Source organism: Nyctereutes procyonoides, unplaced genomic scaffold (assembly GCF_905146905.1).
Source record: "Nyctereutes procyonoides isolate TBG_1078 unplaced genomic scaffold, NYPRO_anot_genome, whole genome shotgun sequence".
Lineage (NCBI taxonomy): Eukaryota > Metazoa > Chordata > Mammalia > Carnivora > Canidae > Nyctereutes > Nyctereutes procyonoides.
The window spans coordinates 13,956,344-13,983,702 of record NW_026575140.1 but is presented as its reverse complement, the minus strand read 5'-3'; the positions used below and the strand labels follow the sequence as shown (position 1 = coordinate 13,983,702).

The following is a 27,359-nucleotide window of genomic DNA, read 5'->3' as shown; positions in this document are numbered from 1 at the left end:
GAAAGAACAACTCTGTCAGATTAAACTATATGTACACATGCCACACATGCATTGTTCTATAGTGATTGTGCAGAATGTCAACAGCACTGAGGTTGAGTGTAATTAGATAATTCACAGAGCTAACTCTAATTCTAAAAGCTAATAAACTACACTGAAACTTGCTTATAGTCACATCCTCCCCAGCTAAGCAATGTGAAATTTTAAAAAATTAGAACAAAAATAAATTTCATACAATATTTTTAGTGTTTTTCTGTCCATTAACATCTTGGTAGAAATCTTGAAGAGAACAAAATAGCCAACTCAATTTATTTATTTTCCAAATATCCCTCTGGCACTTTGTGATAATTATGTGAAGTACTAATGGCATTTAAATTTTATTTAGTCATTAGACTTCTTTAGAGCTTTAGTTCCAGAATCTAAAGTGCTTTATGAAGAATTTATAAGTCCCATTATCCGGAAAGTAAGGCGCAAAAGAACTCATTTAATTGTGCATAACTGTGTGCTGATGTTTTGCCTATATTTATGGAAGGAGGAGGTCAGAATTCCACTAAGTTTAATGGCATCACCAGCAGCAGCATTATCATCATCATAAAGTAATAAAACCATCATTTATTGAGCCCTTACAATATGCTTAACACCATTCTGGATATTTAACCTCACAATAACCCTATGAGGCAATGATTATTAATTACATAATACAGATAAGGAAACTGAAGCTCAGAGAGTTTTAGTAACTTGCCTAACATTGCACAGCACCTGATAACAAAGCCACTGTCTACATTCAGGACTGACTCTAACACTTGTTATACTAACACATGCTATTCTATCACACACCTATGTGTATGAGACTTATTTGATATCCCTAAAGCTACTATTGATAGTAGGCAGCTAGGCAGGAGCTAGAGGCAAAGGTGGTGATAAATAGACGAAGATTAGAAGTCCAAGGGTCCAACATCTTGATTTTGTGGCTCTTAACATCCTGGCTTTATGGCTTCCAACATCCCAGAGCTGATAGACCAAGAGATAAAAGTGCAGAACATGTACTCTCTTATTCAACCTCTGCCCTAGGGTAATCTATAGCTTCAGTATAATATATTTACACTGGTTTTGACCACCCTGCACCCTCCCCCATCCTGAAGATGGCCATGACAGTTCTGGCAAGAATCTTGTAGGGCCAAAAACTCTCCCTCCCAACCAATAGGAGGAGTCCCTTAGGTAACTGGAAACCACTTCAGTCAGAGACCACCCTGGCAGTGACCCATAACCTCTGCAAACATAAAAGACATCACTAACCCCAGTGCAGATGCCATATCTGGGTTGTCCGTTCCCCCATCTTGAGAGTACACTGTCCTTAATAAACTGCTCTGTGCTTACTACTTTCCTTCTGGCTGTCTTTATTCAAACGCAAATCCTCACATAAATCTTCCCCAGGGAATCCAAGAACCAAGACCTCCATTCACGCAACACAGACTCTCCCACTGGTAACAACTATAGCACCTTGGGAAAATCACAATGTGTAATAATCCATTTCTATCAAAAGTTCTATGCAAGGCTGTCTGAGCTTGTCTGGGCTTATGTGAAGAGATGCCTCCTACTAGAAATACCTGGAATAACAGGAAGGAAAGTCAAGAAGGGGCACCCACTGAAAAGAAATGTATGAAAAATAAGAAATCCTTTATTAAAAAATTATTTTTCACAAGTTCAACTGTCCAAAAAGTTTTGCCCATCAAGGCCATGCTGCAAAGATTAGTCAATATTCAGTTTGGGAAGGTTTGTGCTCCTAAAGAGTTCTAACCAATGCATTTTAAGGTCAATCAAAAGGTCTCATTATAGGGGCACCTGGCTGGCTCAGCTGATGAGCAGTGAGTTGTGAGTTCAAGTCCCACACTGAGTATAGAGATTAAATTTTTTTAAATCTTTAAAAATAAATGTAATTATGATTTATTTTATTTTAAAAGGCCTCATTATAAGATTGATTCAATCAGAAATTTGGTCAAGAAAATCTCTTTATGGGATCCCTGGGTGGCGCAACGGTTTAGCGCCTGCCTTTGGCCCAGGGCGCAATCCTGGAGACCCGGGATCGAATCCCACATCGGGCTCCCGGTGCATGGGAGCCTGCTTCTCCCTCTGCCTGTGTCTCTGCCTCTCTCTCTACCTCTCTCTCTGTGACTATCATTAATTAATTAATTAATTAATTAATTAATTAAAAATTTTAAAAAAAGAAAGTATCTTTATAAGATTAGTACAAAGATCACCTGTTTTCAAGCTTAATTCCAAGGGAGCACATAGTATAAGACATCATATTTGGAAATAATGCATGGGTGAGGGGAAAAGGATGCAGAGATATAATCTACTGTGGGGACCACCTGGGAGCCCTGAGGAACCAAGGTCGTTATGACTCATATTGTTTATAAAGCTGATTTTGCTGGGTGGAGGCTGACCTCCTGAACCAGACCAGTCAGTTGTCTTGACGTGGACTTCACTTCCACCTATGGAAGATATAAATTGTCAGCATGTAGAGTGTTCCCTTGTAGCCTTTCCAGGCAATGTCTCCCATCCCAGGAAGTAATAGATATTCCAATTCTTCCACCTTCTACAACTGTTGATTTATTTTGCCTGTTCTTGACCTTCACAAAATGGAATCATACAGTATGACTAGATTTAGAATTGGATTCTTGGGCTTTTCATCATATCTGCAATGATAATTGTCCCGTGTAGCAAAAGTTTATTTTCCCACCTATGTTATATTGTCTTAAATGAATATACCACTATGTCTACATTCTCCGGCAGATGGGCATTTAGCTGCTCTCTAGAATTAAGGTATTATGAATAAAGTTGCTGTGCATAATCTTGTGCTTGTCTTTTGATAGATTCCATTCTCAATGGTAAATATCTATAAATAGGTTTGCTGATCTACAGGATAAGCATAAGTTTAGCTTTAATAGATACTTCCAACTAGTTGCATCAATTTAAATTTCTTGAGATTTGTTTTATGGCTCAGCATATATCCTGAGAGCTCCATGGCACTTGAAAGGGATGTGTATTCTAGCTACAGAATGTTGAGTTTTGTAAACAATTAGATCAAGGAAGTTGATAACACTTCATATCTTCTATTCTTTATTGATTTTTATGTCTAGTTGTCTTACTTATTGAGAAGGCATGCTAATATCCCCAATTATGATTTTGCAACTATTTTCCCTTAAATTCTGACTTTTTGCTTCATGTAATTGGAAGCTCTATTATAAAACACATATGTATTAATAATTGTTATGCCTTTTTGATAAGCTGGCATTGTTTTCATTGTAAAATGTCCCTCTTTATCAATTTTTGTCTCAAGGTCTATCTTGTCTAATATTAACATTGTCATTGTATCTTTCTCATGTTTATTGCTTTCATAGCATATCTTTCCCCATCCTTTTGCTGTCACTTATTATCTGTTTTTATAATTAAAGTATGTTTCTATAGATAGGATTTAATTGGATCTTGCTTTTTTCCCCCCTCCTGTCAGAAAACCTCCATCATTTAACTGGCATATTCATTCCATTTATATTGAATATAATTTTAGATATAGCTTGATTTTAGTTTAATATTTTGCTATTTGATTTGTCATAGCCCCATCTCTCTTTTCTCTATCCCTTCTCTTCTACCCCATTTTGAGCTAATGAAATATCCTTAGTATTTCATTTAAATTCCTTTATTGGCTTTTTAGCCATATATCTCTGCATCTTTTTCATGTTAACTTAAAGGTTACATCATGAATAATACAATTATCACTATCAATTTAATGTTAATAGTATAACACCTTACATAATATGTATTAATTTCAACACTATGAATCTATTAGCCCCAAGTCCCCACTCTCTGTGCTATTGTTAATGCATATTCTTATCTTCATATGTTATAAACTGCACAATCAGAATATGTTACCAACTGCCCAATTTAGAGTTGTCATTTCTGCTTTACACAATCAAATGGTAAAAAGAGTCACTGTCTCCCCCAGGGGCCACTATAGGAGCCTCCTGGCTGACTTTCCACTTCCACTCTTGCCCTCCTTTTTATGTCACTATTTACACAAGAGCCAGAGGTATTTGCTTTCAAATGAGAAATGGATGATGCTGTATGTCCCAAGCTTATTTTGCTTCAAAGACTTCCCAGGATGAAATGCAGACTCCCAGAAGTGGTCTTATATTAATCTTCTAGGGCTTCTATAACGCAACACCACAGACTGAGTGGCTTAAACAACAGAAATTTATCTTCTCACAATTCTGGAGGCTAGAAATCCATGATCAAGGTGTCAGTAAATTCAGTTGCTGGCAAGATCTCTCTTCCTGACTTACAGACAACTTCCTTCTTGCAATGTCTTCACATAGTCTCTCCTCTGTGAACGCAGAGAGATCTCTGGTCTCTTCTTCTTATAAGGACACTAGTCCTATCACGTGGGACCTCACCCTTTATGAGCTCATATAACCTTAATTTATCTCCTAACAGGCCCTATATCCAAATTTAGTCACATCAGGGATTAGGGCTTCAATATATGAATTTGGAGAGGGGGACACAATTCAGTCCATAAATAATAGGCCTGAAATGTTCTGTCTGGGCCTTAAGAGAGAAAGCTCTGTCTAGCTAATATGCAACCCAACACAATACACAGCACAAACATAATAGCCTGTGCCTATTAGTCAATGCAGGATGTACTGCAGGATGGACCACACTAGGTCTGTCTATGTAAGCATAACTTTCATGGACTCCTAGATCTCGCCTCTCAGAGCAGTTTGAACTCTCAAAAAATGAATCATATTTTGAAAAATTACAGTACAATTTAAACCTAACAATAACCCAGACACAGCCAGTCAGATGCCTCTGTGCCTTCGCATTACATCCCTGTGCAAGCCCTGAGTAACCTGGACAGAATTCTGCATGCTCAGGAGGACCCCAGACACAGGATCCTAATGAACAAATAGGTGATTTCAGGAGACCCAAGAAGGCAGCCAGGGAAAGGGAGAGATGGTGAACTAAAAGTAAGTGAGCTAAAAAGATGACACTCAAGCACTCATTTTGCAGAGAATTCAAATAGCTACATAGGAAAAAAGCAAAGAAGTTGGTACAAAACTTGATCTAAAAATATAAAAAGCAAAAAAACTTGACCTAATTGCTAGGCATACTATTTTTCCATGACAAACTGTTTGAGTTTGAGCAACTGCAATCAATATATTTACATGACATTTACCCAAAAACAAGAAAAGAAATAGTTCACTAAAATAATTTGAAAATTATTTTTTATAAATACCTCAAAAAAAGGCTATATTTCCTATCTCCTAGGCCTGTCTGAAAATGAAAAGTTGTATTCTACAGTAACATGTAACAAATCTGACTCGTGTGCATGTGGCCTTTATTCATTATTTTAACAGACCTGGATGTTTGCCTGAGTTGTCAATAATGCTTTGCCTTACTCCACATGGCAGTTCCTCCCAAGTGCTGAAGCTGACCTACCCAAATGAGGCTGCTCACTCAATCTTTTTTATTTATTCCATAACATCTGTATTTGTTTCCTATCACTGCTCTAACAAATCACCACAAAATTAATGGCTTACAGTTTTATAGGTCAAATGTCTGCTGAGGGTCTTATCAGGCGGCAATAAAGGCACTAGAAGGACTGTGTTCCCTTCTGGAGGCTCCGGGGAAGACCCTTTTTCTTGCTCATACAAGTGATTGGCAGAATTCAGTTCCTACAGCAGAACTGAGATCTTTGTCTCCTTCCTAGAAAATAGCTGAGGGCCATTCGCAGCCTCTGTAGGACACCCACATTCCTTGGTTCACTGTCCCCTCCCCCTTCTCAAAAGCGAGCACTCTCACACTTTGAATCTTTCCCTCTTCTTCCATGACATCCTTCAATGACCAAACCAGATTATATTGGGTCCACCTGAATAATCCAGGATAAGGTCCCTATCCATCTCTAGGTGCATACTTTTAATTACATCTTCAAAATTCCTCTTACTGTGGAAGGTAACATATTCACAGGTTCCTGGGAATAGAGTGTGGACATTTTTGAGAAGGCCATTATTCTGCCTTCCACACCACTGCAAGGTCTTTGGGTCCACATACTGGGCATTTTGCTAGTGCAGCATTTTCAGGCTTTCTCCTCTCCTCCTCCCTATCATACAGAGAAAGTCACTGCAAAGTGCACAAGGACTATCATTTTCACTTGCACTGGATATTTATTTAGCCTCTCAGATTTGTGGTGGACACCCAAATGTGTGACTTAGCCTCTGTTCCTCAACAAAGATCAGATTTTGCCAACAATCCAGCTGCAGATTCTCCAAAAGGGTCGAAGACTATTTCTAATTTCCAATATTCATAATCAATACCTGCAGAACACATCCTTTTTATGAACCATTAACTTTAGCATAAAATGAAAAAGGTGAGAGAACCTAGCAATAACTTGGTGTAGATTTCTTCCAGAAAAAGTGTTTCAAAAATGCATTCAATTAGGACCAAATAATGCCTGACTGAACATTAAAAAATAAAAACAGGGGAAGGAAAGATTCCTCTTTAAAGTTAAATAAATTTTAATTAAACAATTTGTTAGTTGATCAACCATCTGAATCGCTATCAAAATCATCTACAAAGATTTAGCTTTTGTATTGGAAAAATAAAACTAATAGATATCCTTTCATATGTCTGAGCACTTTCTAGATACAAATAAAAATAAATGTTATAATTTAGTAAAATTAAGGAAAATAGGTTCTAGTATGCATTCATTACTTTTGAACAATCTGCACAAGACTAAGGGCACATCAAAAAGGCAAATGCCTCTCTTCATGGTTGTGAGCCCATTTTCTTAGTGTTAATGGTTTTGCCCACATCTGCTTCATACGGGGTATTTAGGATATAACTTGGAAACCTGGGAAGTGTATTTAAAATAGGATGTTCCTGTGGTTGTCCAAGGTTGCCCACTCATCAAGATTACCTCTCCTCCTTCACTTTTTCCTACCCAGCACTTATCATTCAACACACCATATAAAAAGTTCATTATTTGTGCATAAATAAATAACCATACTGTCAGGATATACTGACATATAACAACAGCCCTGAGGCTCCCTGCCCTTTGATGCACTATCAACAAACAGTACGAGTTGCACAGTGTAGAATGTTAAGAAAATAATAATGATGACATCATAGATTCAAGATAAGGGATATGACATTTACTATGAATGAGTCATTATTCTTAGAAGGTTTTATTTGAATTCTTCTCTTTCCTTTTCACCTTGGAGTATGTCAGGGACAGGGGGTGTTTATTTGATTTATCTTATTGTCTGCATATCTTCTGTTGCTCAATTCAATTTTTTTTCTCCTTGGGTGAACCGAACAACAACAGCAAAGACCTAGGTGATGACAGGACAATTTTGAATATCAACAGCCGCAAGAAAGTGACTCAGCATGTGTTTTGCAGAAACCAAACTCATGTTTCTGCCTGACTGCCTTCAGTGGGCACACAAGTCATCTGTGAAAAAAAAAATGCAGGTTTGAAATAAATACACAAACAAAAAGCAGAATCAGACCCATAAACACAAAGAACAAACTGACGGTTACTATAAGGGCAGGGGGATGGGTAAAATGGGTGAAGGGGAGAGGAGATATGGGCTTCCAATTATGAAATGAATAAGTCATGGGAATAAAAGGCACAGTATAGGGAATATAGTCAATATTGTAATATAATTTTATGGTGACAGTAGCTACACTATAGTGAGCACAGCATAACATATAGAGCAGTTGAATCACTATGTCATATACCTGAAACTAATGTAACATTGTGCATCAACTATACACAGATTTTTTTTTAATCTTTAAGATTTTATTTATTTATTGAGAGAGACAGAGTGTTCACATGAGCCAGGGGGAGAGGCAGGAGGAGAGAATGAAGCAGACTCTCGGAGAGCAAGGAGCCCAACATGGGGCTCGATCCCAGGACCCCAAGTTCATGACCTGAGCCAAAGGCAGACATTTAATCGACTAAGCAACCCAGGTGCCACTAAAAATTTTTTTTAAAAGAACATAAGTTTGCTTAAAATGTTAATGTTCTGCCTTTAAGTTAATTAACTACCTCCAAACTAAGCTCTGATATCATGGTAGAGCTCGGAGGCCATGAATTTCCTTCCCACATGAGTTGATGGCCCTGTGCCCTGGAGTCAGTCCCTAAATTCTCAATCCCAACTACTTTTCTATATAATGAACATTCTCCAGTAAAAGATTTATAAGCTTCCTTCCAGCTAAAAAGTTCTATAATTTTAGTCATTAAAACTGAATAACCATCCTCTAATGATATAAAACATGCCTGGAATTCAAAGGTACAAAGACGGTTATAACCTAATCCAGAAGCTGGTTATTTTTTCCAGGTGGTATCTTGAGGTCCAGTCCACACCTACTTTCAAGAACAAAGAGAATGACTGATGAGGAAAGTCCTATTTCAGACTAGAATTCATTCTATGGATAAAAAGAAGACCTGAGAGCAAACTGTCAATGTCCTTTCTTGTACAGCCTCAGGAATGAATAATTAACTTACTTCAAGCATCATTTGTAGAACTCCAACCATGTACCATGGTGTGCTGGTTGGTATAACCACAATGAGAAATAAGAAAATAGTTCTAATACTAATCTGATCAGGATAAGTGAAAAGTATTCTTTAAACACTCCTTACAATACAATATGCTAAGGGTGATAATAAGTGCTGGTATAAACAGCATAAGGATCAACTCTAATTTATTTCAACACAAGGCCTGCATGTCCAAGGAAATATCTCTGTACTAAAACCATGCAGTGAGAGAAGATAAAATCAACTGCCTCTGAAAAGCTGCCAATGAAACAGGACCTCTGCTTTTGTGCTAAATAAAGACATCAATTTGTCCACTCTTCATACTTATGGTAAAATCAGGATGGAATGTAAAGGGAAATAAAAGGTAATGATTTTGGAACAAAGCTGCATGATGCAAGTGCTCCATTGGGAATAAACAGACAAGGAGCAAGTTAGAGAGTTCTGTGCAATGAAGGTCAGTTTCCAGTCCATTCGGCAGAATCAATACAGTGCCTTGGACTTGCAATAGGTCTCATAAGTCATAGATTGACTGGGCCATGTATCAACCTCCACCCTGCATAGCTTTCAATGCCCCTCATCGACAAGCACTGCTGAGTAAAAATCTGTGATCAGAATCCACAATTGGAGTGGAATGCTCCCCACACATAGACCGGCAGAGAAACCGAGTAGATAACCAACAGCAAAAAGTACCATCACATTCAAGAGACTATGTGTCAATTCTGGAATTGATTTCCAAAGTCAAAACTGAAACTACCATCAGAGGCCTCCTCCAAAATTCCACTTCATAAAGAAGGTTTGTCTCAATGAAAACTGACATTCTGCACAAATCCAGAGAATCGTATTAATGTCCATCCTTCTTTTTGATATGGTTTTCTCATAGGAAAACAGTTGACAAAACAGAATAAGAAACAGAGAAAGGGAATGGTTAGTACCAGGAAACATCGTTCAAACCTCTAGGCACTCGTCCCAGTGCTAATAGTGAACACGAGTCAAAAATCCCTGCCTTCCTAGAGCTCATACTCCACAAGAGGAGACAGAAAATAAATAAATAAGCATGTCATATACAGCATATGAGAGGTGATAAGCATAAGAGAGAAAAAGTAGTGAAGGCAGGGAGATAGTTTTGGGGAAGTAGGGCTGCTTCAGAGAAGCTGATGTTGCAATCAGCTACAAAGTATAATATTTTCTGAATGCCATCACTCCAAGTAACACCAACAATGTTCACTGTCCAGGCAAAGGGAAGACAAGCACAACTCCTGTTATAGTCTGACCTTTGCACTGGCAACCAAAAACTATACAAAGCAGACATTCCTCAGTCCCTTATCTCGATCTAGGAATTTATTTGATGGGCCAGAAAGCGAAAACTCTGACTATAATAATAGCTAACATTTTTATAACATTATCTGTGATCATCCAGGTACATTCTAAGAGCTTACACATGTTGATTAATTCAATGGCTCATGTCACTTCAATAAGGCATATTTATTATCAACCTGTTTTTCAGATGAGAAGACCAAGACAGTGAGGTTTACCTGAAGAGTAGATTTGGGATTCCAAACCAAATGTTCTTTTTTTTAAAGATTTTATTTATTTGTTTGTTTGACAGAGAGAGAGAGCACAAGCAGGGGGAGCAGCAGAGGGAGAGGGAGAAGCAGGTTCCCCGCTGAGCAGACAGCCTGATGTGGAGCTCAATCCCAGGGCTCTGGGATCATGACCTGAGCTGAAGGCACACATTTAACTGACTGAGCCATCAGGTGCCCCAAAACCAGATGTTCTAGCTCCAGAGGCTGTGCTCTTAACTACTGTACAGAGACATATGCCTGCAGCTAAAAACCTTCCTGATATCTCCATTTGGATAGCAAATGGGCAACATGAAATTAATGTGCTCAAAATAAAACTTTGGATCCTTAATACATCTTCCCTCCCCCTCCTTTTCTACCTGTGCACACCTGCTCCTCACTTGGGCTTCCAGAACTGCCTTTATAAATAGAACACACAGAGCTGCTCAGGCCCAAAACTGATTTATCTGTTCCTCTCACACTCTTCATCTAATCTGTCCAAAAATCCCGCAAAATATTTCTCATATTCAGCAACCTCCCATCACTTCCAGGCCGTTGTCAGGTTTCATCTACAAACAGCCGTCTAGCTGATCTCTCTGCTTCTCTCTTGTTGCAGAGTCAATTCTCCCTCCTCCAAGTACGAGTGATCTTTTGAAATGCAAATTGTATCATACAATGCCCTTGCTCAAATAAATCTGATGACTGCTATATTAGTCAGAGGTCTCCTGAGAAACAGAACTAGTAGGATATAGAGAGACAGAGAGACAAAATGAGGCAGAGACAGAGATTTACTTATTTCAAGAAATTGGCTGCTGCAGTTTTGGGGGCTGGCCAGTCCAAAATCTGAAGAATGGGCCAGCAGGCTAGAAATTCCAGCTACAGTTAATGTTGTAGTCTAGAGTCCGAAGACTGAAAGCTCAAGCAGAATTTCTATGTTTCGATCTGAAGAAAGAATTCCTTCCTCCCTAGGGGACTTCAATCTTTTCTCTTAGGACCTTCAACTGATTAGATGACATTAAGGAGGGTAATCTGCATTCAGGAGGGTAATCTGCTTTACTTAAAGTCTACTGATTTAAATGTTAATCATATCTTTAAAAAAAAAAAAAACACATACCTTTGGGATACCTAGATGGCTCAGTGGTGTCTGCCTTCGGCTCAGATCCTGGTCCCAAGATCCAGGATGGAGTCCCACATCAGGCTCCTTGCATGGAGCCCGCTTCTCCCTCTACCTGTGTCTCTGCCTGTCTCTCTCTGTGTCTCTCATGAATAAATAAATAAAATCTTTTTTAAAAATATAAAAAATAAAAATAAAAAAATACCTTCATGGCAACATCTATACTGGTGTTTAACCAAACAACAGGGCACTGTAGACTAGCAAAGTTCACACATAAAATTAACAATCACAGCTTCAAAAATTCAGAACAAAACCTATGGCCTATAGGTCTCTCTTTCTGCTCCTACTTTATCCATTCTTTGAATCACCTGGGCTCTTTGTTCGCATACGTGACATGCTTCTTCCTACTTACAAAAAATGCCGTGTGCTTGTTTTTTCTGTTCTTTGTATCTGGTATGCTCTTCCCCCAGAACTCCATATGCCTCCATCCTTCACTTAATTTGCCTCTCTCTAACGTCCCTGCCTCAGGGAGGCCTTTCTTGGCCAGTGTATCTCCGACAGACCAGAACCCTTTAGTACCCTCTAGGTTCTCTGTCTGCCTTCATAATACTTATCATGTCTAGAAGCATATTGTGTGCTTGTCCACAGTCCCCCCTTGCCCCACCAAGATGTTTTATTTAATCATTTAAATTTCTAGCTTTATTCAGTGTAAGGCTGAATAGTCTCTGCTATATTGTTGGTACTCAGTGAATGAAGCTGAATGAACGAAGTACATTATAAAAGTACATTTTTAATCCATTGGCAGAAAGGAACTATGGTAATATTAAGAAACATTAATATCACTTTTCAAATACTTAAGATGTAAGTGAAACTATACATAGTGTTACTTTTTTGCTATAATTTATATTCCATGCAACATTCTCTTTAGCTGTAGTGATTGTTTTTGTTTTCATCTAAGGTTTTTGCCAATCGTCTATAATTGAGTTTTTTTTGGTTTTTTTTTTTATTTGAGGTCACAACTCTAAATGCTCTTTCTTCCCTAGAACATTACACTTGGATCAACCAACCTCCTCAAAGCACAATGCACGGAATAACCATCATTTAAAAAAAAAGAACAACATATAATTTGGGGCACATGAGTGGCTCAGCGGGTTAAGCATCTGACTTTGGCTCAGGTCATGACCTCAGGGTCCTGGGATTGAGCCCCACATCCGGCTTCCTGCTCAGCAGGGAATCTGTTTCTCCCTCTCTCTTTGCCCCCATCCCTCCCCTCATTCATGCTCTCTCTCTCTCAAATAAATAAAATATTTTTTAAAAAATCATATGGGATCCCTGGGTGGCTCAGTGGTTTGGTGCCTGCCTTCGGCCCAGGGTGTGATCCTGGAGACCTGGGATCGAGTCCCACGTTGGGCTCCCTGCATGGAGCCTGCTTCTCCCTCTGCCTGTGTCTCTGCCTCTCTCTCTCTCTCTCTCTCTCTCTGAATGAATAAAATCTTTTTAAAAAATCATACAATCTATGTTGTACAGGTCTCCAGAACTTATTCATCTTATATAAGTGTAACTTTAGAGCCTATAGTTAACTATACAGTGTTGTGCACTTAAAGTCATGTTAATAGGGTAGATCTCATGCTAAATGTTCTTACCACAAATAATAATAAAGCATGGGAACACAAGAATACTTTTCAAGGTGATGGATATGCTTATTACCTTATTTGTGGTAATGATTATCATAGGTTGTATACATATGTACAAACCCACCAAAATGTACACACTACACACAATTTTCTATATATTAAGTATATCTTAGTAAAGTTGAAAAAGAAATTAGTAAGCTCCATTCCTCCACAGAACCTTGATCTCCATGCCAGCTGTACTGCAGCTCTAGCCATACATCACCCACCCCTCTTTGTCCAAGTACTGTGAATTGTTGTAGCCCATTACATATTTTAAAAACAGTTCAAACCAGAACTGGTATTTAGATAAAAGGATATGAAAATCAGTGAAGTCAATACAGAGCTTGTTTATATAGTGACTAATAGTGTTCTTCGCTTTAAAAAAAAAAAAAGATTTTATCTATTTGAGAAAGAAAGAGACAGAGAGAGAGAGCACAAGCAGTGGGGAGAAACAGAGGGAGAGGGAGAATGAGACTCCCTGCTGAGCAGGGAGCCTGAACGTGGGATTCGATTCCAGGACCCTGGAATCACAACCTGAGCCAAAGGCAGACACTTTATCAACTGAGACACCCAGGTGCCCCAGTTTTCTTTGCTTTTAAGGAAATTGCTCATCATCTCATTATACAGTGACCTAAGAGGATTTTTAGTATTTTTAGTTCCAAGATTGCAAATTAGATAACCAAAAAAATAATAATAATAACGCTATCAGATTCTGCACTGCATCAAAGAAATATCTTCAGGAATATCTTCAGGGGGATCCCTGGGTGGCGCAGCGGTTTGGCGCCTGCCTTTGGCCCAGGGCGTGATCCTGGAGACCCAGGATTGAGTCCCACGTCAGGCTTCCTGCATGGAGCCTGCTTCTCCCTCTGCCTGTGTCTCTGCCCCCCTCTCTCTCTCTCATTCTCTCTCTGTCTCTGTCTCTGTCTCCATGAATAAATAAATAAAATCCTTAAAAAAAATTTTTTTTAGGAAGAATTTCCCTACCAGTCTACACTGTAAGAATCTCCAGCATCCTAGCAAGGCCCTTAGGATTCTACATCTGTAAGGAGAGTAAGGAATCAGATAATGAAGTCTAAGAAGTCTTCTTGTTCTCTGCTTCTAGGACCACGGCCACAGGACAGGGTCCTCTCCTCCCAAGGCTAAGGCCCAGAGGCTCAGTGTCCACTAGAGAACCCTCTTGTTGCTGAAGGAAGAGCTCTGACCTCCAGCATGTCACTCCTCCAAAATCATTCAAATGCTCTGTGAATTCTATTCTGTCATCTTTCCAGGAATGAAAAATTACATAACTAAATAAATGAAGTGGGTATTTAGTTTACACAAGAAATGATGGTTCCAGACCGAATTCTACAATCATGTGAACCGCTTGAATTTCATATACTAACCTCTCTGAGCCTTTCTTCAATCATAAAATGACACGACTGGGATTCTATAGAATCCATTCCAGCTCTAATATTCTGTGAGCTAAAACCAAGTAAAACCTTGTTTTTCCTCTCAAATTTCACTTCACCTTATTCATTTTTTTCTCAATTAAATAGAACAATATTCTATGGAAAATAAGCTCTTCCCCCTCCTGTAAGAAACACACCTTGTCTTTCTGTTGTGTGTCTCCTCTTTGTACTTCCCAGCAGTTGCCACTTCAAGTGCCCGCTCTATTTTGTGCTGAGTTTTATTTCCTTCACTTTCCTCTTTCCTTGAACAGCAGGTGCCAGAATAACAAGGCAGTGTGAAATTTACAGAAACAATGTGTTTATATAGTTGGCTACCTTATCTACAATGTAATTCTATTGGACTCTAAATCAGATGTCTTGCCATTTGCCACAAGTTACAAAGAATACTATACAAAGCTACTACCTATCATATTTTGCACAAAGGTATGGGGTCTCAAAATTACTTTATTGAGGTGCAAAAATTTCTATGAACCCTTCTGTTATATCTCTATGGAAAGTAAAACACTCTTACTCTGAAATTATTCCCTGTTTATATCATAGAGTATTTAAGAAGGTCCCAAATTAAACACTAGTCACAGCATTAGGGTGCCTGAGTGGCTCAGCCAGTTAAGTGTCTGACTCATGGTTTCAGCTCAGATCATGATCTCGGGATCATGAGATCAAAGTCCTCCATCAGGTTCCACACTCAGCATGGAGCCCTTTCCCTCTACTCTGTCCCCTAGTTAATCAAATTACTAATCACAGCACTTAAAATCCTTTCACTTAATCATATTGAAACATGTGAATCATACTGGAATTCTTGGTAGATCTGGCCTCAAAATGTAACAAATGTACAAAAATGTATTTATTTTTGAAAAAATAAACAAGAGATATCTTAAGATTATCACCTTTCCTTATTAAATTTACTTTGTGATTATTTCTGTGAAAGCTGTCTCTTGGATGAATTTATTTTAATTAAAGTTGAACACAAAAGGGTTTTGTTTTAAACCCACATATCTGACCCTATAGAAATCTCCTATTTGATTTAACTAAAAGATATGCTTGAACTTCTCCTATATGTTAGGAAGTTAACCATTGCTTGCTACCCAACCAAGATCAATACCAGGAATGCTCTTAAAGTAACTGTATTTTCCTATTTTCCTACATCTGATATTGCTACTTCTCTTCCCCTGTGAAACCACTGACCTCCTCAAAATGGGGTTGGGTTTTGTATGTTCCAGTGAGGACCTTAAAGAAATAGTGATTCCTTGGGTTGAAATTCAATCAATGCTCTTATAGTGTAAATGGATTTATTTTTAATCTAATTCCTGCATCATGGGCTTATTAGCCATAATTAACTTCTAACAAATCAAGGTCTCTGTTGGAATTTAGTCTCAGGCAGCACCCACAAAATCAGCATAATGCCTCAAATTCAGTACCTTTACTATCATTCTACATTAGGCACCACACAGGTAGAGTTAGAAAAGACACACTTCTTGTCCTCAATGAGTTTGTTATAATTAAGGAGCCCAGGAAGCCTTCTCTGTTCCAAAATATTCCCCCACATGGCCTGGCCATAAGGTCTGAGATTCCCACATTCTTCATTCTTTTGGGGTGAGACAATGAAAGTAATTGTAAAGAAAACCAGTATGCAATCTCATTAACACTTGATAAAATCTTTATAAGGTAGAACTCAGGAGGGTCAACGTTCTGACAATTTCAGTATTCTCTAACCCAGTAATTCCCAGCTCTGCTGATAATCAGAACCACCAAACAGATTTTTATTAATTCAATAGGCTAGACATGGAGTACAGGAATCCATATTTTTCAGCCAGATTAGGAAATTAAAATCTCAAGTCTGCTCTCTTGCTTTCTTCCATTTCCCTTCTTCTCCTCTCCTTCTCCTTCCCCTTCTCATTCTCTTCCACTTCCTCCTGTTTCTCCTCCACTTCCTCCTCTTCCTCTTCCTTCTTCAAATAAGTAACAGAAATAAAATATGGGAGAGGAGGGGCAAGATGGCGGAAGAGCAGGGTCCCCAGATCACCTGTCCCCAAAAAATTACCTAGATAACCTTGAAATCATCCTGAAAATCTACGAATTCGGCCTGAGATTTAAAGAGAGAACAGCTGGAATGCTACAGTGAGGAGAGTTCGCGCTTCTATCAAGGTAGGAAGACTGGGGAAAAGAAGTAAAGGAACAAAAGGCCTCCGAGCCCCACGAGGAGCCGGGCTGAGGCCGGGGCGAGTGTCCCCAGGACAGGAGAGCCCCGTCCCGGAGAAGCAGGAGCTGCACCAACCTTCCCGGGGGAAAGGGGCCCGCAGGGAGGTGGAGCAGGACCCAGGAGGGCGGGGATGCCCTCGGGCTCCCGGGGACACTAACAGACACCTGCGCCCCGGGGGAGTGCGCCGAGCTCCCTAAGGGCTGCAGCGCACACGGCGGGGCCGGAGCAGCTCGGAGGGGCTCGGGCGGCGGCTCCGCGGAGGGGGCTGCGGGGCGGGAGCGCGAATCCACCCGCGCAGGCCCCGGAGCACAGGGCGCCGGGACACAGCCCAGGATCCGGCCTCCCCAGGGACAGGCAGAGGCCGGGAGGGCCCAGGACAGCAAGGACGCTCCTGCCCGGAGCTGAGCAGATCAGCGGCCCCGCCCCGGAGCCTCCAGGCCCTGCGGACGGAGAGCCCCGTAGTTCCTGCGGGGGCTGAATCCAGGCTTCCAGAGTTGCCATAGCAACTGCGGCTGTTCCTCCTGGGGCCTCACCGGGTAAACAACCCCCGCTGAGCCCTGCAGCAGGCAGGGGCAGAGCAGCTCCCCCAAGTGCTAACACCTGAAAATCAGCACAGCAGGCCCCTCCCCCAGAAGACCAGCTGGACGGACCAGTTCCAGGGGAAGTCAAGGGACTTAAAGTCTACAGATTCAGAAGATACTCCCCCGTGTTCCAATACAACTTGTTTTTGGCCACTCTGCACTGAGCAAAATGACTAGAAGGAAAACCTCAACTCAAAAGAAAGAATCAGAAACAGCCCTCTCTCCCACAGAGTTACAAAATCTGGATTACAATTCAATGTCAGAAAGCCAATTCAGAAGCACTATTATACAGCTACTGGTGGCTCTAGAAAAAAGCATTAAGGACTCACGAGACTTCATGACTGCAGAATTTAGATCCAATCAGGCAGAAATTAAAAATCAATTGAATGAGATGCAATCCAAACTAGAAGTCCTAACAACAAGGGTTAATGAGGTGGAAGAACGAGTGAGTGACATAGAAGACAAGTTGATGGCAAAGAGGGAAACTGAGGAAAAAAGAGACAAACAATTAAAGGACCATGAAGACAGATTAAGGGAAATAAATGACAGCCTAAGGAAGAAAAACCTACGTTTAATTGGGGTTCCCGAGGGCGCCGAAAGGGACAGAGGGACAGAATATGTATTTGAACAAATCCTAGCTGAAAACTTTCCCAATCTGGGAAGGGAAACAGGCATTCAGATCCAGGAAATAGAGAGATCCCCCCTAAAATCAATAAAAACCGTTCAACACCTCGACATCTAATAGTGAAGCTTGCAAATTCCAAAGATAAAGAGAAGATCCTTAAAGCAGCAAGAGACAAGAAGTCCCTGACTTTCATGGGGAGGAATATTAGGGTAACAGCAGACCTCTCCACAGAGACGTGGCAGGCCAGAAAGGGCTGGCAGGATATATTCAGGGTCCTAAATGAGAAGAACATGCAACCAAGAATACTTTATCCAGCAAGGCTCTCATTCAAAATGGAAGGAGAGATAAAGAGCTTCCAAGACAGGCAGGAACTGAAAGAATATGTGACCTCCAAACCAGCTCTGCAAGAAATTTTAAGGGGGACTCTTAAAACTCCCCTTTAAGAAGAAGTTCAGAGGAACAATCCACAAAAACAAGGACTAAATAGATATCATGATGACACTAAACTCATATCTGTCAATAGTAACTCTGAACGTGAACGGGCTCGATGACCCCATCAAAAGGCGCAGGGTTTCAGACTGGATAAAAAAAGCAGGACCCATCTATTTGCTGTCTACAAGAGACTCATTTTAGACAGAAGGACACCTACAACCTGAAAATAAAAGGTTGGAGAACCATTTACCATTCAAATGGTTCTCAAAATATACCCTAAAAACTATAGAACACTTCTGAAAGAAATTGAGGAAGACACAAAGAGATGGAAAAATATTCCATGCTCATGGATTGGCAGAATTAATATTGTGAAAATGTCAATGTTACCCAGGGCAATTTACACGTTTAATGCAATCCCTATCAAAATACCATGGACTTTCTTCAGAGACTTAGAAAAAATTATTTTAAGATTTGTGTGGAATCAGAAAAGACCCCGAACAGCCAGGGGAATTTTAAAAAAGAAAACCATATCTGGGGGCATCACAATGCCAGATTTCAGGTTGTACTACAAAGCTGTGGTCATCAAGCCAGTGTGGTACTGGCACAAAAACAGACACATAGATCAATGGAACAGAATAGAGAACCCAGAAGTGGACCCTGAACCTTATGGTCAACTAATATTCGATAAAGGAGGAAAGACGATCCACTGGAAGAAAGACAGTCTCTTCAATAAATGGTGCTGGGAAAATTGGACATCCACATGCAGAAGAATGAAACTAGACCACTCTCTTGCACCATCCACAAAGATAAACTCAAAATGGATGAAAGATCTAAATGTGAGACAAGATTCCATCAAAATCCTAGAGGAGAACACAGGCAACACCCTTTTTGAACTTGGCCACAGTAACTTCTTGCAAGATACATCCACGAAAGCAAAAGAAACAAAAGCAAAAATGAACTACTGGGACTTCATCAAGATAAGAAGCTTTTACACAGCAAAGGATACAGTCAACAAAACTCAAAGACAACCTACAGAATGGGAGAAGATATTTGCAAATAACATATCAGATAAAGAGCTAGTTTCCAAAATCTATAAAGAACTTATTAAACTCAACAGCAAAGAAACAAACAATCCAATCATGAAATGGGCAAAAGACATGAAGAGAAATCTCACAGAGGAAGACATAGACATGGCCAACATGCACATGAGAAAATGCTCTGCATCACTTGCCATCAGGGAAATACAGATCAAAACCACAATGAGATACCACCTCACACCAGTGAGAATGGGGAAAATTAACAAGGCAGGAAACAACAAATGTTGGAGAGGATGTGGAGAAAAGGGAACCCTCTTGCACTGTTGGTGGGAATGTGAACTGGTGCAGCCACTCTGGAAAACTGTGTGGAGGTTCCTCAAAGAATTAAAAATAGACCTGCCCTATGACCCAGCAATTGCACTGTTAGGGATTTACCCCAAAGATTCAGATGCAATGAAACGCCGGGACACCTGCACCCCGATGTTTCTAGCAGCCATGTCCACAATAGCCAAACCGTGGAGGGAGCCTCGGTGTCCATCGAAGGATGAATGGATAAAGATGTGGTTTATGTATACAATGGAATATTCCTCAGCCATTAGAAACGACAAATACCCACCATTTGCTTCAACGTGGATGGAACTGGAGGGTATTATGCTGAGTGAAGTAAGTCAATCGGAGAAGGACAAACAGTGTATGTTCTCATTCATTTGGGGAATATGAATAATAGTGGGGGGAATATAAGGGAAGGGAGAAGAAATGTGTGAGAAATATCAGAAAGGGAGACAGAACATAAAGACTTCTAACTCTGGGAAACGAACTAGGGGTGGTGGAGGGGGAGGAGGGCGGGGGGTGGGGGTGAATGGGTGACGGGCACTGAGGGGGACACTTGACGGGATGAGCACTGGGTGTTATTCTGTATGGTGGTAAATTGAACACCAATAAAAATTAATTTATATATAAAAAAGAAATAAAATATGGTAAAAGTAGTGTTCTCCTAATGTTATAGATACAGATTCTTAACATGAAAACCAGAACTATGCTGCACCTGTATATTTTAACATTCATTCACATCTATTTTAGTTACTAGGAATATTCAGATTAAATGTGTAAAATGTCCAAGAAAAGCCTGGTAATTTTACTTTACAGAGATACTAAGCAAAAGCCTTGTTTTATGTGAACACCTTATCACAGGCACACAGGGGGATCTTGCAGTATTTAGGTAGCCCGATATGTAGGAAATTTGAGATATTTGTGACACTCAGCATATCTACATTCCAACAAATAGTTATGGCCTTTTAAATATCTTCTCTATTATTTTGGACATACTTCACTTATACATGTGTATTTCTGAGATATCTAAAGGGAATTCTCAAGGCTTTTAATTTCTGCATAATTCTTTCAGCAATTGCTTCACTTTTAATAATATTTCTTAAGCCATGTTTTGTGTTTATGAACTTTTACCCAAATTTTAGAGATTTAAGACTTGAATATACATTTAAGAGAAGATGTTTGGGATTTTGTTTTGTTCTCTTTGTCTCCCCAGAAAGCAATATACGCAGGTAGTTATTTCAGGATATGTTCTATTGTCGTTTATTTTATTGCTTCCTTACTTTGGCTTTGTCATATTGCTCCCATATCAAGTCTAACTGCTAATTATCTTTTCCTCAAATTTCTTAGGATTAATTTAAAACAAAGTTGATTCCTCATTCACTTCAATTTGATGTGCTTTATTTTGCATAGCAAATATTTATTCCATTGATAAGTATTATATATACTATAAATCAAACTGCCATTACAAATTAGGTATGCATATCTAGTGTCTTAACAAGATTACTCTGAGCTGCTTTTCTCTTCTGTGAAAATATGTTTCATCTCTTCAAAACATCAAATCATGTTGTTTTAACTTATTCTTAAACACTGGGTTTTTTTAAGTCATTAACACTTTGTAGGAATCTTAGCATGAAAAGATCTCTTTCCTAATCCAAGACTGTCCTTAATTTTTAAAATCCTTAAAAAGTAATTTAATCAATTATGGGATGCCTGTGGTTGAGCGTCTGTCTTCAGCTCAGGGCATGGTCCTGGAGTCCATGGATCAAGTCCCACATCGGGAACACAGGAGAAACTGTTGCTGAGGGAAAGTACCTCATCACACTCTTTATAACCAGCTTTGGCGTCGCCAACGGCAAACATCCTCTCAAATAAGGTAATGCTTGGCAAGAGGCAACCACTCAGCACTCTTCCCACCAGGGAAGACACAAAATTTGCACAACACCATCACTCAAATCAAGATATAGAATACTAATCTCAGCACCTTATAAGCCCCCTCTCTCCTAGGCACTATGTACCCCTCTGAGTTGCCATATCCCAACTTAAGCACTTTCCTGAATTCTTAAATCATAGATTAGTTTGCCTATTTTTTAATTTTATTTAAGGTATATTTTCACCTGGCTTCTTCCACTCAATATTATTTTTCTTAGATTTATTCCTGTTGTCACCTATATAACGTCATTCTCATTATTGTAGGATACTTTACAGATATTTGTTTGTTTACTTCCTCAACTCTTGGTACACATTTGGGTAGTTTCTTGCTTGGGGATATTACAAATGGTGCTGCTACAAGCATTCTAGTAGGTGTCTTTTGGTGAATATGATAAGCCTTACAGTTGTTTCTATACCTAACAATGAACTTCCTAGATTAAAGAGTGTGTATATATCTAGCTTGGCAGATAGTGCCAGTCTTCCAAAGTGGTTGTACCAGTTTATGCCCTTATTCATAGTGTATAAAAATCCCAGTTGTGGGACACCTGGCTCGCTCAGTCAGAAAAGTATGCAACTCTTGATCTTGAGGTCATGAGTTTAAGCCCCACACTGGGTGCAGAGATTACTAAAAATAAATAAGCTTTAAAAAAAAAAGGGGGATCCCAGTTGCTCTGCATCCTTAACCATGCTAAATATTGTTAGTATTTCTCATTTGGGATATTCTGGTGGATATGTCAAGCTCTACTTTTATTTCTTTCTTTAAAAAGCTTATAAGAAAGTTTACTGATGAGGTTAAGGGATAAAATATTTGAATTCCCAACACAAAGTGAAAATACATTTTAATAGATAATTGTACTACACACTTCATGTAAATTGCAAACAGAGAGAGACATAAATGTTGAAGTACCTATGCCTATACTCAGGAGAATTTAACAAATATAATATCTTATTATGCCATCCTTCCTGAATTCCCACTGTATACACTTTTAATTGGCTTTTCCATTGAATAAAAGTATTTCATGAGATTCAAAATATTCCTTTCTAACTATATTGTATGAATATTTTATTTTGTTGGACCATGTAGCATGTGTGATTCAGTGAAACATATAAATAAAATATGCTTATCCTTTTTTGAGAGAGAGAAAGAGCTTGAGCAGGAGCAGGGGTAAAGGGGGAGGAAGAAAGAGAATCTTAAGCAGGCTCCATGCCCACCCAGCAAGAAGCCCAATGCGACACTCCATCTTACAACCCTGAGATCATGACCTGAGCCAAAGTCAAGAGTCGGACACTTAACTGGCAGAGCCACCCAGGCAAGTAAACACACTAACGATCTTCTAACTCCAGTTCTACGATAAGACAAAGGTGATGGTTTAAAAAGTATATGGTCATTTCATCGCACTGAGAATCAAGCCTGAATTGCCTCCCATAAGAAGGGGGAGAGGGCTATTATAAGGACCGAATTTTTCAGAAGACGACACAAATTATCGTATGCTCTGACAAATCATTCTGTATGTAAATTTAACAGTTGAATCCAGATCTAAAATCAATACTGATATGCCCTAAAGTTGCCAACTAAGAAGGAAAAGAGGCTCAGATATCAACATCCAGCATGGACAGTGGCACAGGTGAAATGCAGAATTGCTGGCATCAAATTTTATCAACTTTCAACTATTCTCCATTTTTTTCTAAAGGACTGAATATGTCCAGATATTTGGGAACCTATTTTAGGCAATGCATCTATTTACTAATAAGTGTAAAGAGGCAGCCATGGTAAAGGGGGAAACTATAAAGCTACCGCTCTAAGCTATGTGGCTGGTATCTGCAAACTGCTCAGATACATAAAAGCCAGGAAATACAACTTAAAGCACAGATGCATCTCCTGTCTCTCATCCACTACCTTAAAGGCAGGAACTATGTTTTATGCATCCATCACAACAAATGCCTTCTACAGTCATTTACATCCAGCAGCTCACACAGCAAAGACAGCACACAGGCTGGTAGGTTATGCTCTTCTCTCCTCTCCAACCCTACTCCTACACATTCCTTTGTAATGTATCTCCCATTCATTCATGTCTCCCAAAGAGCAGGGTAATTGGAATGTTTCCCACCAACACCCCCTGAAACCTTTGGTCCCATGCTCCTTCTTTCCTTCACCTTAGCCAATTACATACTTAGAAGAAAGTTGACAGAATACAAGCTCAGCAATATCCAAGGCAGAAATACTCTTTGCTAGCATATGATCTCAAATACAGTTTTCAGTACACAATCAGGTCCTCAATAAACACTGCCAATTCCCTGTCCTTTAGCCACACATTTCCTCTGAACCTAGCACTGACTCAATGAAGACATGCTTTCCACTTAGGAGGGCCATGTCCAGAGACTGAAAATGTGAGTGTTTTTCCTGAGTTAGGCACCACAGTCTTGCTTTGACTAAGCATGAATAATGCTTAAAACTCTTTTGTGCAGTTCCTGGTTATACTACAGCTTTATAGGTAAAGTATGGGTCTTTAGTATACTAAGAGTGTCACTCCTGACAATTAATTGAGTTCAACAGAAGTGGTACTAGAGCACCCGCTGGAAGCCAGGACCAACGCTAGGTGCTTGAAATACACTTCCTTTGGTGGCCTTTTGAAGTTAGGAGGATCCAAACCACACAGAGGGATACTCCACAGCAGTAATTGAGTTATGCATGGGATACACAGGAAAAGAGGGCATTTATTCTTGCTCAGAGAAGTCAGAGAAGAGTTGCTAAGGAAGGAGACTTGGATGTGGTAGTGGACCCACAATGTCACCCACCTCATCAGTGATAACTCCATAACGGCATGCAGCCTCACAACCTTGATCACCAAACCTCAGTGCATTACTAGTAAACCCAAATTCCTCTGATGGCATCTGAACACTCTAGTTCAGTTAGCATTCAACATGGTTCTCCTGATCTTCCCTTCAAGCAATCACTAGTTTTCATCCCTTCCACTTATTCTTTCTTCTGTGCTGCCACCTAAAATATATTCCTTCCCATATGACACTTATTCAAATCCCCTATTTTTTTTTTAATCACAGTCCGGCTCAGGACTTACTTCCTCCAGAAAGTATCTGTCTACATATAAACACTCCCTTCCCTATGATTTCCTTCTCTATTGCACTGTCATTGGTGTATTCAGCTGTTATCTTGAAACAGTCTCTGTTGTCTAAGAGTACCTTGTCTCCCTACAGGGATTCAATTCCTAATGACAATAAATGTAGGGTTCCAACAGATCATTCAAAAAGCAGGAGGTTTTAATAGTAGCACCTACCCTCCTGGGATAGGTGCTACTACCCTCCTGGGGTAGGGTATCCTCCTGGATAACCCTCCTGGACCCTCAACTCTAGGGCTCAGCTGTTCTCTGGACGGTACAGCAGCTATAGCCTTGATTTTGGTGAGAATAGGTATCCACTGTCCCCAGAATCTATACCAAGGAGAAGCCCTCTAGCATGGGGTTGTAAAGCCTTTAAGAAAGGAACATCAGGAAGCTCACAGCCCCACTTAGCCTCCCATATGCTCCAGATACAGGGAGGGTGGTCTCTAGAGGACTTGTCCTGAAGTGAGGTTTGTTAGTTTCCTAGGACAGTGGCAACAAAGTACTAAAAACTTCATTATTGAACAGAAACTTGTTCTCTTACAGCTCTAGAGCCCAACAGTCCAAAATCAAAATGCTACCAGGACTGTACTGTCTCAGGGACTATAGGCTGGTAATTCATACCATATCTCTCTCCCAGCTTCTGGTGGCTGCCAGCCATGATGTTCCTTGGTTTGTGGCCACATCCCCATCTCCATAGTCATGCTACCTCCCCCTCCTCTCTTCAAATCTCCCTTGCATGTCTCTTTTAAGAAACTTACTGCATTTAGGGCCCACCTGGATAATCCAGGCTGATCTCTTTATTTCATGATCCTTAACTTAATTACACCTACAAAGACTCTTTTTCCCAATAATATCACATCCACAGTTTCTAGGAAATAGGGTTTGGACATATCTTTTTGCAGGCCACATTCAACCCACTGAGAGTGATAACCTAACTACCTGAATTTTTTCACTAACAATGGTGGTTTACAAAGCATACTCACCATTTAGCTTATGTATTGCAAATAATAAGTCTACCTCCTTAGTTACCAAAATGTATTCAAGGAGCATCACTAGGTGCTTTGAGGGGTAAAAATGAACTAAGATTTCTTTAAATGTTATTATAATCTAGCAGGAAAAATAAGCAGGTGCACAAGTACAGGGAAGTTGGATATAGATGAGAATACAATGCTTTGCAAGAAGAACAGAAGCAGAGTAAAGACTGCTTGTTCCTTTTCCCTCTAATTCTTCCTCAACGCCACTCTGACCAACAAGCAGTCAGACACATTATGTATCTCACAACTGCCCCATTACCTGATGTTTGGTTCATTTCTTTCATGGGCACTCAAGGCAAGTGGACACCCCTTGCTAAATGTGATCTTAGGGAGTTCTCATGAGCCCAAAATCTGAATGTCATACTACAAATGCATTATCACATTAAAAATATGGTAACTTTCTAGAATAAATTCTAGAAAGAAAGCAAAATATATGATCTCTAGTATTGTTTCAAACTTATTTTAACAATATGAAAGTCTATGGACAACATATATATAAAAGCTATGCACACACGTACACACACATACACAGGTAAAAAATGTACTCTTTTTAGAGCTGCCTTTGCTCAACATAGAATATAGATAAAACATTATCTACCACAAATGACTTTAATAATTATAACTTCTGCTTAACCATCAGATTTCCATTTCTTTGTCTTTACTCATGATTCTGGGTCTTTATTCATACAAAAGTAACACTAAATCACTTTCACAGAAGGACTTAACTTCTACTGGCAGCTCAGGGTCAGCAGTCAAGGCTGGGAGAGAAAGGAGGACCAATTAATACAGCTTTAAAGATGGTTCAAATGTCGTAAAGACAAATACCCAAAATGGTTCCACATCTTTCTAGTTAAAAATTTCATTTGCAATCACTACTTCTAGCCCAAATATGTAAGACTACAGTTTCTGTATGACAATGGCTTGCTTCCTTCAGTTTTTTAGCACATCAAGGGCAATCCGAAGATATAATCGATACATTATGGCTATGTAGTTACAGAAAGGAGATCAGGAAATGGGGCGGCAGGGACAGTGTCCTCACAAGATGAGGTAGAAGACAAGGGGATCTGTATCTGGCCACTGCGTTTAAGGAAGGAGGTGCACAGAAGAACACAGTTGGAATGCTCCAGTAAACATGCTGGGCTGCTTACAAAGGAGGGAGTTTTGGCTAAACATGGGTACAGAATTTTCGACAAAGGGCAACAATCCTTAAAGCATTCATCTTTCCAACCCTCAAAGCTCAGCACATGTTAGAAAATAATTTTCATCAAAGTTGAAAGGAGAATATCTATCCATTCCATGACTTGCCTCCCTGGTTCCCTAGGAACAGAGAGCACTCCCTGAGTGGAAAAAAGATCCGAAGTGGTAGAATTTTTTATGGACTGTACTCACTCTATTATAGATTAAATGTACCATATTGCCAATTAATCAAACTATCAACATGGATTGCAAAGCAGTTCACAGGCCTGCTGGATTTGAGTTATTGGCTCAAAGCTGATTACCTAACAATTTTTCTATAAAAGTTGAGCCCAGCAGCTATACAGATCCAGAGAATCTACCCTTCAGAAGAGACCAGCAGCTTGGCCTTGGGAGCACATTCATTGTGCTTCCTCAGCAACCTCACCCAGAGCAATGCTCTGGATAGCAGCTCACTGTTGGCTACAAAGCAGTAATCTGGAGAGTATGCAATC

The 27,359-nt window shown here is 39.7% G+C and overlaps 1 long non-coding RNA gene across 1 annotated transcript in view; it reads right to left on the bottom strand.

Moving 5' to 3' along the window:
- Positions 1 to 7,321: 7,321 nt before the first annotated feature.
- The window catches only part of LOC129496633 (uncharacterized), a 35,888-nt gene continuing 15,850 nt past the window's right edge, over positions 7,322 to 27,359 (bottom strand). Inside the window, exon 3 of the long non-coding RNA XR_008661823.1 lies at positions 7,322 to 7,501. This is a non-coding gene — a long non-coding RNA (uncharacterized LOC129496633). The remainder of the gene's footprint in view (positions 7,502 to 27,359) is intronic.